The following is a 13540-nucleotide window of genomic DNA, read 5'->3' as shown; positions in this document are numbered from 1 at the left end:
CACGGCTATTTTCCCGTCTTTTGAAGGTCACAGAAACATGAATGTAACATCGAGGTGTTTGCCTTCCTGAGCTACACTCATATACTATCTGAAAAACATCTGAAAGACACTTACTGTTTTGGTAAGAGTGACATTCTGATTTTATAGTATCAAGTATCAGTAATAAAGTGTCCTGTGTATTAAATGTATTAAAAAGTTGTGTGAGACAGATATTAGCAACTCAGATTCAGATTTGTCATTTTTAAGCTCCACATAAAGATGAAATAGTGTTTCACACATGCCACCAATCAATAATAATAATAATAATAACAATAATGATGATGATAATAATAATAATAATAATAATAATAATAATAATAATAATGATAATAATAATAAAAAGGGGGCGTCGGTGGCTTAGTGGTAGAGCAGGCACCCCACGTACAAGACTGTTGCCACAGCGGCCCGGATTCGACTCCAGCCTGTGGCCCTTTGCTGCATGTCACTCCCTCTCTCTCTCCCCCCCCCCCCCCACACTTGTCTGTCCTATCCATTAAAGGCTAAAAATGTCCCCAAAAATATCTTAAAAATAAATAAAATAATAATAACAATAAAAAATAATAATCTTAATGTATAAAGCGCTTTTTAAATGTCTCAGAGGGGAGAACTTTTGGGCATCTGTATATAATATCAGGTTTCCTTGGAAAATCAGGGCCCCTCTGCACTCACCACCTGGTATTAGCTGTTAGGCTTTACAGAAGGTGATGAAAACTGGCCAGCACTTATGTAGGACCACTACCAGTGGTGCAAGAGGAAGAACAACAGGATTATCAGAGACCCCAATCACCTCTGCCAAAAACTGCTCCCCCTGCTCTGTCCAGCACATGGTGCTGCAGCATCCAGTCCTGAACCACCAGGCTCAGGGTCAGCTTCGTCCATCAGGCCATAAGACTTTTGAACCCTAAAGCTCTCAGCTCATCACATGGCACATCTTCTTTTTCTTCTCCTTCTTTTTCATGAACACCCTGAAACAAACCACTGACGGGTCTCTGCCTATACACACTCCCCCTTTTACCCGTCATCCTGGTTTAACAGACTAGAATTCTGTCTCCCTCTCTGTCTGACATCATATATCACTCATAGAATAGTCCATGTTTGTAATATGTCAACTAATATGACTAATTCACATTATTAGGTATACTGTGGGCTATTATTCAATGGGCTATATGTCGAATTTCATTCTAAAAAGACCAACACTTTGGAAGATAGCCATATTATTCTGCCTAAAGCCTCAATTCAGCTTCAGATGAACTTTTTACACAGAGCAAATACTGTGGATTTTATTCAGCCAACTGTATCTCTTTTAATGTGGGCATGTGAGTATTGTTTAGAGACAGAAGCAGACAAATCATTTGAACCATTGGGCTAGTATCAACCATGAAGTTTGTGTCATGGTGGGGGAGCTGCTGCAGCCTTTCAAAGAACTGTGCTGATTTTTTGTAAGTGAGTGAGGGAGGGGGAGAGACAGCCAGACTTCACCTCGTGATTGTTTTTCGCGCATTAACTTCCTCATTTTGTAACGTGTTTAAGACTGCAACAGTGACAATGGTGAACTTGTTGAGGGAAGTGGAGGGAATTTCTAAGGTATGATGGGCTGGGGTCAAACAGAAAGCAGAAGTAGTAGTGAGGACTGAGACAGAAATAGAAATGTTTGCCAGAGGCAAAGATATTAATTAGCTAACCCTTTGAATGCTGACAAAATGTCAAACCTTTTTGGTGATGGAAAAAAAAAAAAAAAAAATATGTTCTGATGTATGATCTGATAACTTTTACATACAGCACAAATCTCATGCATATTGTACTTAACCTGAATAGTGAGCAGCAGATATCAAGATTCAGTTTCACTTTCAATGTGACATACAAAGCGCAGCTCAGCTGCAGCTAGTTGTGGGTGTGGTTTGGGGCTCTGGATCTATAATAAAAGGAGAAGCATTAGCAGCAGCAGAAGGACACAGAACTCTGTATTTTCACTTCAGCAGCAACAGCTACTCTGCACTCTGTAACCCAAACATGGACATGAAACAAAGCAGCGGTGGTAAGTCATGATATGACTTGTAAACATTTTGTCTGCACCTCTCCGGCAGCTCTCCTGAATATTAATTGGTAACACTTTATAATAACCACCACTAGTCAATAGTTATTTTACTGTTAACAAACAATGAAATGATAATTAATGATGTTCTGGGTACAATCCTGCCTGCTGGCTGGCTGGAGGCCCCTCTGTGTGGAGTCTGCATATTCTCCGTGTCTGTGTGGGTTTTTTCCGGTACTCCTGTTTCCTCCCCCAGTCCACGTGACTCTAAATTGCCCTTAGAAGTCAACGTGAGCCTTAATTGTCTCATAGTCTGTATCTATTTGTCAGCCCTGTGATAGTCTGGCAACCTGTCAAAGGTAAATCCTGCCTCTCGTCCAATGTCAGCTGGGACAGTATGATAATAAATGAATAAATCAATGATGAATGAATTTTTAGTAATGCAATAATTTATCAATTTATATCTGTACATGAATTCATATACTATCTTAAGTATATGTCAGTTATTAGCTAATGACTTTTATACCTTTTAAGAAGTAATTCATTTAAAAAAAAAAAAAAAAAAAGCTGTACTTCTTACCAAGCTTGTTATCCATCCATAAACTTTATTTGGATGGCTATTATAAAGTTGCAACTGATGATTATAATACTTTGTTAAATGGATCATAAATACTGTGACACACACTAAATACTCTGGTGAGGGGAAAGATAACGAGACAGAGGTGGGGCTAATCAGAGTGCGACAGACAATCAGACACTGGGGAAGTCGTCGAAAACACACAGGGGCAGGAAGTGAAGGGATCTGAAACAAGAGGCGATGTGAGTTTCACAGTAAAACAGGAGGCAACATAGATGAATGACATAAAAAAATACCCTAAGAAACTTGAGCTGTGACAATCCAGTGATGTTTATGGACAGTTTAAAAAACAACTATTAACCATAAAGAAACTGTTAATGAATATGCGGTCCATTTTTCTGTGTAGTGCTTTCACAAATAATTTTTTAAGGTTTAAAAATCATTTGGTAATCATTAACAACTACTTAATATAATATGTAAGATGTTATATCAACTCCCTCAAAAACAAGATGATTCATCTTAAGGGACTATCCTTCAAATAATTAAATAAAATATATGGGCAAAATAAATTGTTGAAATAATTTAATAATAATAATAATTATGACATTGCCAAATAATTAGCAAACATTATTAATTATCATTTCATCGTTTGTTAAGAGTAAAGCAACTATTGACTAATGTTTAGTTAACGTCACTTACCATCACTGATGGTTATTATAATAAGTATTACCAATCATTTACTGTCTTAACACTTTACAAATTCCAACTTTCTCTCACATTAGTGGGCATCACATATTTTGCATCCAATCTTTGCCTCATTTAAATTCATTTACTTCAGGTAAAAATGAGTCAGACCTTAAATCATGGTGAAAACTCATAATCTCAGATACTATGCATCTAATATATAATCCTTATAGTTATTATATCCTCCTGAGACCCTCTGTCCTCATATGAGAACGTCACATTTTGAGTTTACTTGACCTTATACTTCATTCAACTTAACTTGGACATGTTGTCCTCGTTCATGGACACTTTTTGTGCCATCTAGTGGTGGTAAGACCACAATACACTTGTCCATGTAAAAACAAGATGACAGCCATCTCTACCAAATCAGTCTGCAGCCAATCCCAATACAAAAGTGGACAAGGTCTAAAACCTGATCACATTTTATTTTTGAAACTTGTTTATTTATTATTAATAATGTTTGTAGTTTGATATGGCAACAAATTTGACCAATTTGAGATTTAAAATGAGACGCTGAAAATTTTACGTTTCTCATACTTCCTATTGATCCTAAATAGCTTGGAGAAATTAAAAATGCATATCTAACAAAAGTTTAGGCCTCAGGAGGATGTTATTCTATATTATTATAATAGTCATTCTTTTATATTATAACTCCACCCAGTTATATCTATAAATTTACACTCTGATTTAGATCAATTCTATAGAATAATATAAATGCCTATTGTCAATACTTACGTAATGTTAATTGTTCTTCTATACAGAAACCCTCAGAAATGACAAAGAGCTGAGGATAGTGATGGTGGGGAAGACTGGAATTGGGAAGAGTGCCACTGGAAACACCATCCTGGGACGACAGTGCTTTGAATCAAAGTTCAGCGCAAAGTCTATGACTGTTGACTGCTCCAAGGGCACAACTGGGATGGACGGGCAACAGGTTGCTGTTATCGACACCCCCGGTCTGTTTGACACCAGGTTCGGCATGGACAAAACAACTAAAGATGTAGGCCAGTGCATCTCTTTCGCTGCTCCTGGACCCCACGTGTTCCTGGTGGTCATCAGGCTGGGCAGATTCACTGATGAGGAAAAGCAGACGGTGCAAAAGATTCAAGAAATCTTCGGCCAGGCTGCAGACAGATACAGCATGGTTCTCTTTACTCATGGTGACCTTCTTGAAGACACAACTATTGAGGACTTCTTGGTTGAAAGCCCTGACCTGCAGGAACTCGTGGCCAGATGTAATGGCCAGTACCATGTCTTCAATAATAAGAAAAAAGATCGTTCTCAGGTCACTGAGCTGCTCCAGAAGATCAGAAATATAGCCCAGAGGAACGGAGGCAGCCACTACACCAACGAGATGTTCCAAGAGGCCGAGAGGAAAATCGAAGAGGAGAAACAACGCATCCTGAAAGAGAAAGAAGCGCAGATACGCAGAGAAAGAGAGGAATTGGAGGGGAAAATACAGCAGAAATATGAACAGCAGATGAGGAAATTTAATGAACAACTCCAGGCTGAGAGGCAGAGGGAGAGAAAACTGTTAGAGGAGGAGATGAAGAAGGCAAAGGAGGAGATGAATGAAGAGAGAAGGAGGGAAAGGGAAGAGAGAGCAGCAGAGAGACAGAGAGAAATAGAGGAGAGAGAAAGGGATATGGCAAACAGGATGAATGAATTAAAAGCAAATCATGAAAGAGAACTGAGAGATGAACAACAAAGATTGTCTGAAAGGTTTAATAATATGGCTAGACATCAAGCTGAAAGGAGCAGTTCATTTCCTTGTGTAATCTTATAACTGGTTGGGTGTTGATCAAATTCATGTCAACCTTTTAGGAACTTCTAATCATCGATTTAAATCATAGAGCTTAAAATTATAGCTGAGTGGGTGTTCTACTTAGTGTTCATTAAGATTTTAGTATTAAGTTTGTTCAACATTTCATTACTAGCTATTGTGATTAGCACATTTCCATTAATGTCCTATATTTCAGTTCATTTTTATCAGACACCAGTTTAGTTCTTTTAATTTGAAAAGTGTCACATGATAGAAGTTAGTTAGAGTTTGTGTCTTCTATGTTCTCCTTTTGTTTTGATGATGATTCATTACTCTGTCACTGACCACATTTACTTTACTAAAGCAGAATAGTAAGGTTGAGTCCCTCATTAGATCATGGTGTTTTACACCAATGCCTAGAGCTTACTTTCATTTTCTTTTTTAAAATCCAATGGGAATTCTTTTAGTTGTCAATACATTTCATGACAAGACATGTCAAGGTTATACTTATTTTATGCTTGAAAACAAGTTGGTGCAGATTGTCGTGAACATAAAAATAAAAAGTTTTGTTTGTCTTCAAGAGAGAAGGATGCAAGGGGATGTAAGAGGACGGATGGGGAGTTTTACTAATGTTACCCAACTTTTACAGGACGAATTTCTGTGTATGTACATTTGCTTTTTAACAACTTTAATAAATGTCATATTCTTTCAAGTTTAAATGAGTGAAAGCCTGTGTTACTTACCAGGTCCAGTTGGCTTGGAGACCTTTGTTGCATGTCATCCTCCCTCTCTTTGTCCCATCATTTCCTGCCAGCTACCGTCTGTATGCTACTGAATAAAAGCAACTTATTCACAAAAAATAAAATTAAAATAAAATTGAACATAATGTGATCTCATTTTCCCGCCTTTTAGAATATCTTTTATTTGAGAAAAAGACTTTTGTTCACAAACATTTTGCTGAACAACCCAGCAAATGATAACACCAAACTGAGTCATGAAATACACACATAGATACAAACAGATACATTTACTGATTGATTTATTTCAGCTATTTATTTTAATGGCAAATGGTTAATATATGCTACCAACCTTCTGGTAAACAGCAGCACAGATCAAATAAAATTAATACAAATACATTTAAAGGATTTAAAATGGGAGTAATTTTACTTTTCTCCATGCTTACCAAATATAATGACAGCTCCTTTTTTCCGCTGCAGAGAGGGAAGTGTGTCCCAAAGGTTGCCGCTGCATTGACACCCTACACCTTGATGTAGGGTGCTTCATTCAGCTTCATTCATCCCCCCCTTGCCTCGAAAATGGTTTGATCCACCCCATCCCTCTCACTTTTCCCTTACTGGGCTTTGAGCGCTCCATCTGCACAGAGCAATGCGCTGTCTTTCAGAGTGGGTGAGATACAGTATTGATGTAAGTACCTGGTTTAAGCCAGGATATGTGACAAATTTCTTTACTTCTACCACTCAGTACCAACACATTATTATCATCACCAGTCTTGATTTTTGCTGCATTGAATCATAGATTTGAGATTCATTTTTTTTAAATGGGACAATGTGCATTTATGGATATTTACATGTAAATGCACGAGATTATAGCCAGGTGGCTAATTTCCATCTCCAGTCCTATTGGCAGGTTGGTGTCAAACACACAAAATCAACAATGCCAACAAAATAAAATAAAATACACAGAGAAGAACATATAAGGACAACATAAGTAAACCACAAAGCACAGAGTTGGGCGACCATAGAAATTTCAATCTGATTACAAAGTGCAGGTGTGCTAGTTAAAGTTTAGAGTGCCAAAGTGCTGAGTGCGTATTGCAGACACCCGGGTATATTGCATATGCCCTAACGCAGTAAAGTGCATAGTGCAGTTTGTAAAGTGCTAATTTGCTAAGTGCCAATTCATATTGCACAATGTCACCTACAACACTTGACACACTTGCACATACAAATATGGTACCCCAACAAACCAGTTGCACAGATACACAGAACAATAATAAGAGAATACATTAAAATAATAATAATAATAAATAACATAAAATTCTTAAGACGCATGAGTGCAAATTTGATTCTCTATTAGCCATGTTTTGAAATGTCTAGTGAATGAGGCAAGAGTTGGCGAATCCTGTATAGTACTTGGTATGGTGTTCCATGTCTGGGACGCTCGATATGAAAACACCGTCTGTCCAAAAACACTTGACACAGTCCCCTCTAGAGCTGGCTCTTGTTGACCTCATAGGGTTCCTTTTTATAAATCAGAGCCAGATCATGGAGATTTTTGTACACCAAGACACCATCTGCATGTTTTATTGCGTTTCCCCAACTCAGAAGACAATATTTTCTGAAAATGTTGCAATGGTGGTATACTTTGTTTTTTTGTCTAAAATTTTGATTGCCTGTTTATACACAATTTCAGCTGATCTAAGCATGCCAGTGCCCAGGTTGTTCTGCAATAAGTTAAATGTGGCATTACCATAGCACTGAAATATAGTTTTGCTGATTCAGTAGTCGTAGTTGGTTGTTTCTTATGTATCTGAAGTTAGACAGGTTGAATTTGGTTCGGTTCACAGCTCTCTTTACTTGTTGCTTGAAGCATAGTTGTGAATCAGTCAGATCACTGTTTATGTTGTTAGGTAGGAGTTAGCTGACGTTCTTGTCTAGCTAGGAAACGTTACAGGTGGTCAGTCAACCACTGTCCTCTGAATTGGAGTGAGAGAAGCTAGCTGTTGTGTCATGTGCATGTGTTAATATTAAAGCCAAGGTGCTACTGTCTGTATCTGACTAGTTAACTGACTTGATGTCCATTAACATTATATGACTCCTATTGTTTGTGTGTGTGTGTGTGTGTGTGTGTGTGTGTGTGTGTGTGTGTCTTGCTATACTTGTGCGGACCAACCCCTGACAAACAACCTTTCTTGTGAGGACATTTTCCCTTGTGAGGACATTTTGCCTGGTCCGCACAAGGAAAATGCTTAGATGAGCTCCTTTAGCCCCACCAAGTGGCCTGTATAAGTATCAGAGAATGTCCTCAAAAAAATAGTAAAGTCAAAAGTGTGTGTGCATGTGTGTGCTCTTGGGCTCCACTACTGGACACACTCATGAACTGCAGGTGAAATTTGATATAGATGGTGAAGGAGCAATCCAATTTTCTGATTGGCTGAGGCTGAGAAATTTTGTGATTGGCTGTTTTAGTCATGTGAAAACATGACTGTGGGGCTGAACAGGAACAAAATGAAGAGCTGAGGCAAGCAGTGCATTTAAACTGGAAAAACAGCAAATAGAGCATTTGTCACATCTAACAATTTAATTATATTATAAATTATATTGAAATATTATATTAGAATAACATAAACAATGAACAAACAAATAACATCAGTACTATTAGTGCAGGTACTGCTGCTTCCTCTATTAGTACAAGTAGTATGCATACTACTACAAATAATACAACTTCTACAAATAGCACACATAGTATAATTGCTAGCAGTGATGGAATGTAACTAAGTACATTCACAGTAATTCTACCTCAGAACACAGGAGTTGCTGGTCTACTGCTACTCTCAGTACTACTTAAGTGTTAACACTGAAATATAATGCTCATATGTTCTGAGTTGCACCTAGACATCCAGGAGTTGAACAGAAAAGTCTGTCTTCTTATATAGGCTTTAGCCAGAATTTTAGAAATACTTAGGTCACAAGGTCAAGCCACCTTTGACACCAGTTGCTCAAAATTATTTTCTGCAACTTTTTTTTCTCTTCATTTAATTTTTTTTCAACATATAGTTGTTTTGTTTTTGTTTTTTAAAAAAAAAACAAAACATAGTTAATCTAATTAGTGAACTTCCCAGACTTTTAGCCTTGTGTGTATTATATTGAATTGAATGGTAAAATATCTATGTCCAAGTTGAGCAATTTTGTAAGGTAATGGTGAGGACAACTACAAATTTCACCTGGTAAAACAGCCTGCTAATAGCTTTCTCAAAAAGGCCTCACAATCATCCTGTATTACTAGCAAGTTTTACTTTGGATATATCCAAAATATGTTTTTGCATGTAATTTTGTAGGCTTGTATAATTCTTTAGTTCAAAGTGTTCAAAGCAGATAAAGCAGAGTGACCTCCATCTAATTTATTTGCTTTTTAATTCATTTCTCATGCTCATTCATGTTACCATGCTTTACTAATCTCTCTTGTCATTTCAGACCCTATTTTTCACCTGCCCATCAGTTGTAGAGTTATTCCCACCCTAACCCATCACCTAATCAGTCTCCTGACCCACTGACCTGCTTCCTAAAAACTCTCCAGCCTTTTCTAGAGCATTTTTTGATCAACCTGTCTGTGTGCATGGACTTTTGCCTGTTTTGAGACCTCCTTGTGTTACATAACCCATTTTGTGTATCTGACTGTATTACTGGTGTAAATATCCTGTGCAATTATCCATTATGGTCACATCTGCATAGTAACAGGTGTATATAGTGTATACAGCTTTGATTTTATTTTTGTTTTTACCTTGTTTTTGTCTTATTTAACACTCAGTCACTTTTTTCTTTGCGTTTGACTCTTGACCTGCTGGAACAATTGAATCTCCCAAGTGTGGGAAGTTTATCTTATTTTTTTTGATAATTATTGATCAACTAAAGAGTGTCTTTGTCTTGCTGGGGCTAGCTGGGAAGCTAGCAGAGGCTAACTGGCTGTGTTTTCCTCTGTCATGCTGCGCTAGCGCTCCCAGCTAGCCCCGGCTAACTGGCTGTGTTTCCCTCCATCATGGTGCAGCTAATGCTCTGCTATCCGCTCCCAGCTAGCTCCGGTTTGTTATTCAGGTTAAAGTGGGAAGAAGCAGCGGGTCTGTGGGGCAGCTGAGTGAAGTGGAGCCTGAGGAGGAAGCACCGGTTAGCCCCGGTTTCACTACAGGCAGATTCACTCGCTACAGGGGCGAGGAAATAAAACCTGAACAGCCAATCAGAGTGATCTCTCTCACTGACAAGCTCCGCCGCCGATTCAACATGCTCAGTTGGCTGAAAAGGCCCCAACGCCACGGGCCGACAGTGTGGGACACACCGCAAAAACGAGGCCGACAGACGCTCACCGACGGCCAGACTTTGGTCGACCGTTGGCTTGGTGTGTCAGGGCCTTAAGATGGCAGGCCAACTACCTAGTAATTGTTATGCATGTATCGGTAATTCATTTGTTGACAATAAAACTGAACTGAACTACTCTTGTCAATTTCACATGACTAACCAGCACTAAAAAGCAGCTGATCAGCTGTTCAGTATACCTGATAATGCTGAACAGTAGTGCAATACCTGTGTTAAATACTGAATTGAATCACGCAAGGAATTAGTTATATTACTCCTGGCCAAACCAAAAGGAGTGCAGTTACATACACATCACATCTATGTGCAAGGGTGGGTAAAAAACAACACTGAGAAAAGCCTGCACACTGAGTCCAACACACTAATTCTTTTAAAAACCCAGTGTTTAAATCCCAGCTGGATCTTCCAAGGTTCATAATGACATTTTTATGAGTGTGGTACTATAGTGGTAACAGCAGTTTCGGGCAACCTTGTCAGATTTCGACCCAGAGTGGGAATGGGACATTGGGGTAGCCCATCAGGAAAGGGCTACTTTTACATTAGAAAACTAGCCCAAATGGAGCACAATGGACCACTCCAGTTGGTCCAGTAGGAAAAAGCTAAGTAGCCCATTTTGACCTCTTCTTAAATTAGTCAGCCAAGTATTAAAGGGCTACCTTCTCCATTAGAAAAGTAGCCCAAATGGAGTAGTTTCTACATTAGTCAGCCCAGGATTAAAGGACTACCTTCTCCATTAGAAAAGTAGCCCAAATGGAACACAGTGTACCACTGAAGTCGGTCCAGTAGGAAAGGGCTACTTCCTCCATTAGAAAAGTAGCCCAAAAACAAGAGGTCAAATTGGGCTGCTTTTCATAGTTAAAAAGTAGCCCATTTTGACCTCTTCTTCAATTAGTCAGCCCAGTATTAAAGGGCTACCTTCTCCATTAGAAAAGTAGCCTGAAAAGAAGAGGCTACTTTTTAAATGTAGTAGTAGTAGCCGAAAAAGACCAATACAACACTTTGTCGTTTTTTGCCTCGGACTGCTGTGTGCCAGTCGACTGAAATTCGAGTATGTTCATCAGGAGACCTGTTACATCAACTGTGGATGCATGGTGAGGGGCCCCGGAGTCGGTCGGACCAAAGGCATCCCAAAATGACCTGGAGTAGTTTTGGGAGCATACAAACATATACATATACAACATATAAAAAATTCAGACTTCCACGACTTTTACAAAATTGTTTGCTCCAAAATGTCCACCTGGTTCAGAGGGTGTAGACAGCTATAGGTCTTACAGCTCCTGATTGAGAGATTCTGAAACAGGCAAAAACAAATTCTACAGGGCTTTGGGTTTTTTTCCCTCTGGATTATTGTTTAGGGGCCCCTGGGGATCCTCTGTTCCGATTCTGGGGTCCGTGGGGTCAAAGGTTGCTGCGTGGCGGCCAAAAAGACACGTTTTATAAAAAGTAGCCCAAAATGAATTTTCTTCCCCTCATTTGAATTGCAAATGGTGGGAAACTATAATGTCTTTAACAACTCATGAACGCTTTGAGCTAGGAGGCTGAAATTCGAGTAGAAGTGTCAAAGGTCACCATGTGGGGTGTGATCTGGCTTGTGAGGCCTGCTTTTTTAATGCCTTTTTTTCAATAATTCACAAACGCTTTGAGCTAGGATGCTGAAATTAGAGTATGTGTATCAGGAGGTCAGGGGCATCAACCGTGCCGAGTTTCAGATCCGTGCGACCTTCAGAAGTGTCAAAGGTCACCGTCTGGGGTGTGATCTGGCCTGTGAGGCCTGCTTTTTGAAATAATTCACAAACGCTTTGAGGCAGGGGCCTGAAATATGAGTATGTTCATCGGGAGACCGGGCACATCACCTGTGCCGAGTTTCAGACACGTGCGGCCTTCCTTTCATTTTGGGCTACTGCCAAGTAGCCCAAAATGAACAAGGGTCAAACAAACTCAAACAAGGTCAAAAGACTTTCTCTTGGAATTTTCACCTGATTTTCAGATTCATTCAGATTCAGAATACTTTATTAATCCCCAGGGGGAAATTGTTTTTGTTCCAATGCTCCGCGCAAAGTAGAAATAGAAATACAGCATGAATGGAAACAAGAGATAAAGATGAAGATATAAATAAAATACTAAAATAGACAATGAAATAAATAAAATAAAATATTAAAGTAGACATTAAAATAAAATAAAATAAAATAAAATATTAAAGTAGACATTAAAATAAAATAAAATAAAATATTAAAGTAGACAATAAAATAAAATAAATAATAAAATAGTAAAGTAGACAATCTGAAATATATGGGTCATTCTTCAACTATGGTCAAATGTGGTCTCAAAAATTTTAGAAAATCAAACACATATTTTAGGTAATATTTTGATATGTTTTGCTTATCCATTATGTGTAGAAACACATTCTGGTAGTTATTGTGATGAAATTATTTAGATAATATATATTTTTTCTCATTTTAGTCGAACAGTCAGAGGAAAGCATCATTTCCATCACACCACAAACAATGTGTTTTACAAACAAAATTATTTACAGAACTCATGTTTTAAAAACATTTCATGAAATTTCACACATAAATGATCCCAAATATATAAATATATTTATTTTCAGGATTGTAAGGACAATATTTTTCCATTGTTAAGATGACAAACACCTTTAAACTGTTTTACTGAAGTCTTTCAATGAAGTTCTTTCATGACACAAACATGAGTTTTCCAATCCCAGATATGAATTGCAGCCATAGCTGCATAATTTTCAAAACTACAAAATATTATTAGTGTAACTGTGTTATTTTTATAAATTTTATTTACAAATGTGTGATGTGATGGAAATGACATTGCGTGGTGGAAAAGACAGCACGTGTTGGAAATGACATGTGACAACCAACATTGCTGAACAAAGTTCACTTTTATTATTAAAACAAAGTAACATCAGTCTTAACATTGTAACATTTTATTAATGCACATTTAGATGGTAGACAATTGCTCCTTCCCTGCTCTCTATGTGCTAAAACCTACACACAAAACTACAATACTTCATTTCATGGCAATCAAATTCAGACCATAGGTTTTTCCATCCCAAAAATGTTGAAACGGTAACGATTTGAAACTGACAAAGACTTTCTAATCCAAACACATCATTTAACACAACCTGACTCTTACAGTACACAGTATGTCCTCACATTGTTGGACCTTACTCCCCTCTCATTTTGAGCTGTTGCAGGTCCATGCTGGGCCATGCCAAGCTGGTAGCCTTACCAGCTCCTATCATCCCTGTAAAACTT

The sequence above is a fragment of the Epinephelus lanceolatus genome, chromosome 3 (genome assembly GCF_041903045.1).
Source record: "Epinephelus lanceolatus isolate andai-2023 chromosome 3, ASM4190304v1, whole genome shotgun sequence".
NCBI classification, from domain to species: Eukaryota; Metazoa; Chordata; class Actinopteri; order Perciformes; family Serranidae; genus Epinephelus; species Epinephelus lanceolatus.
This window is presented reverse-complemented; position numbering follows the sequence as displayed.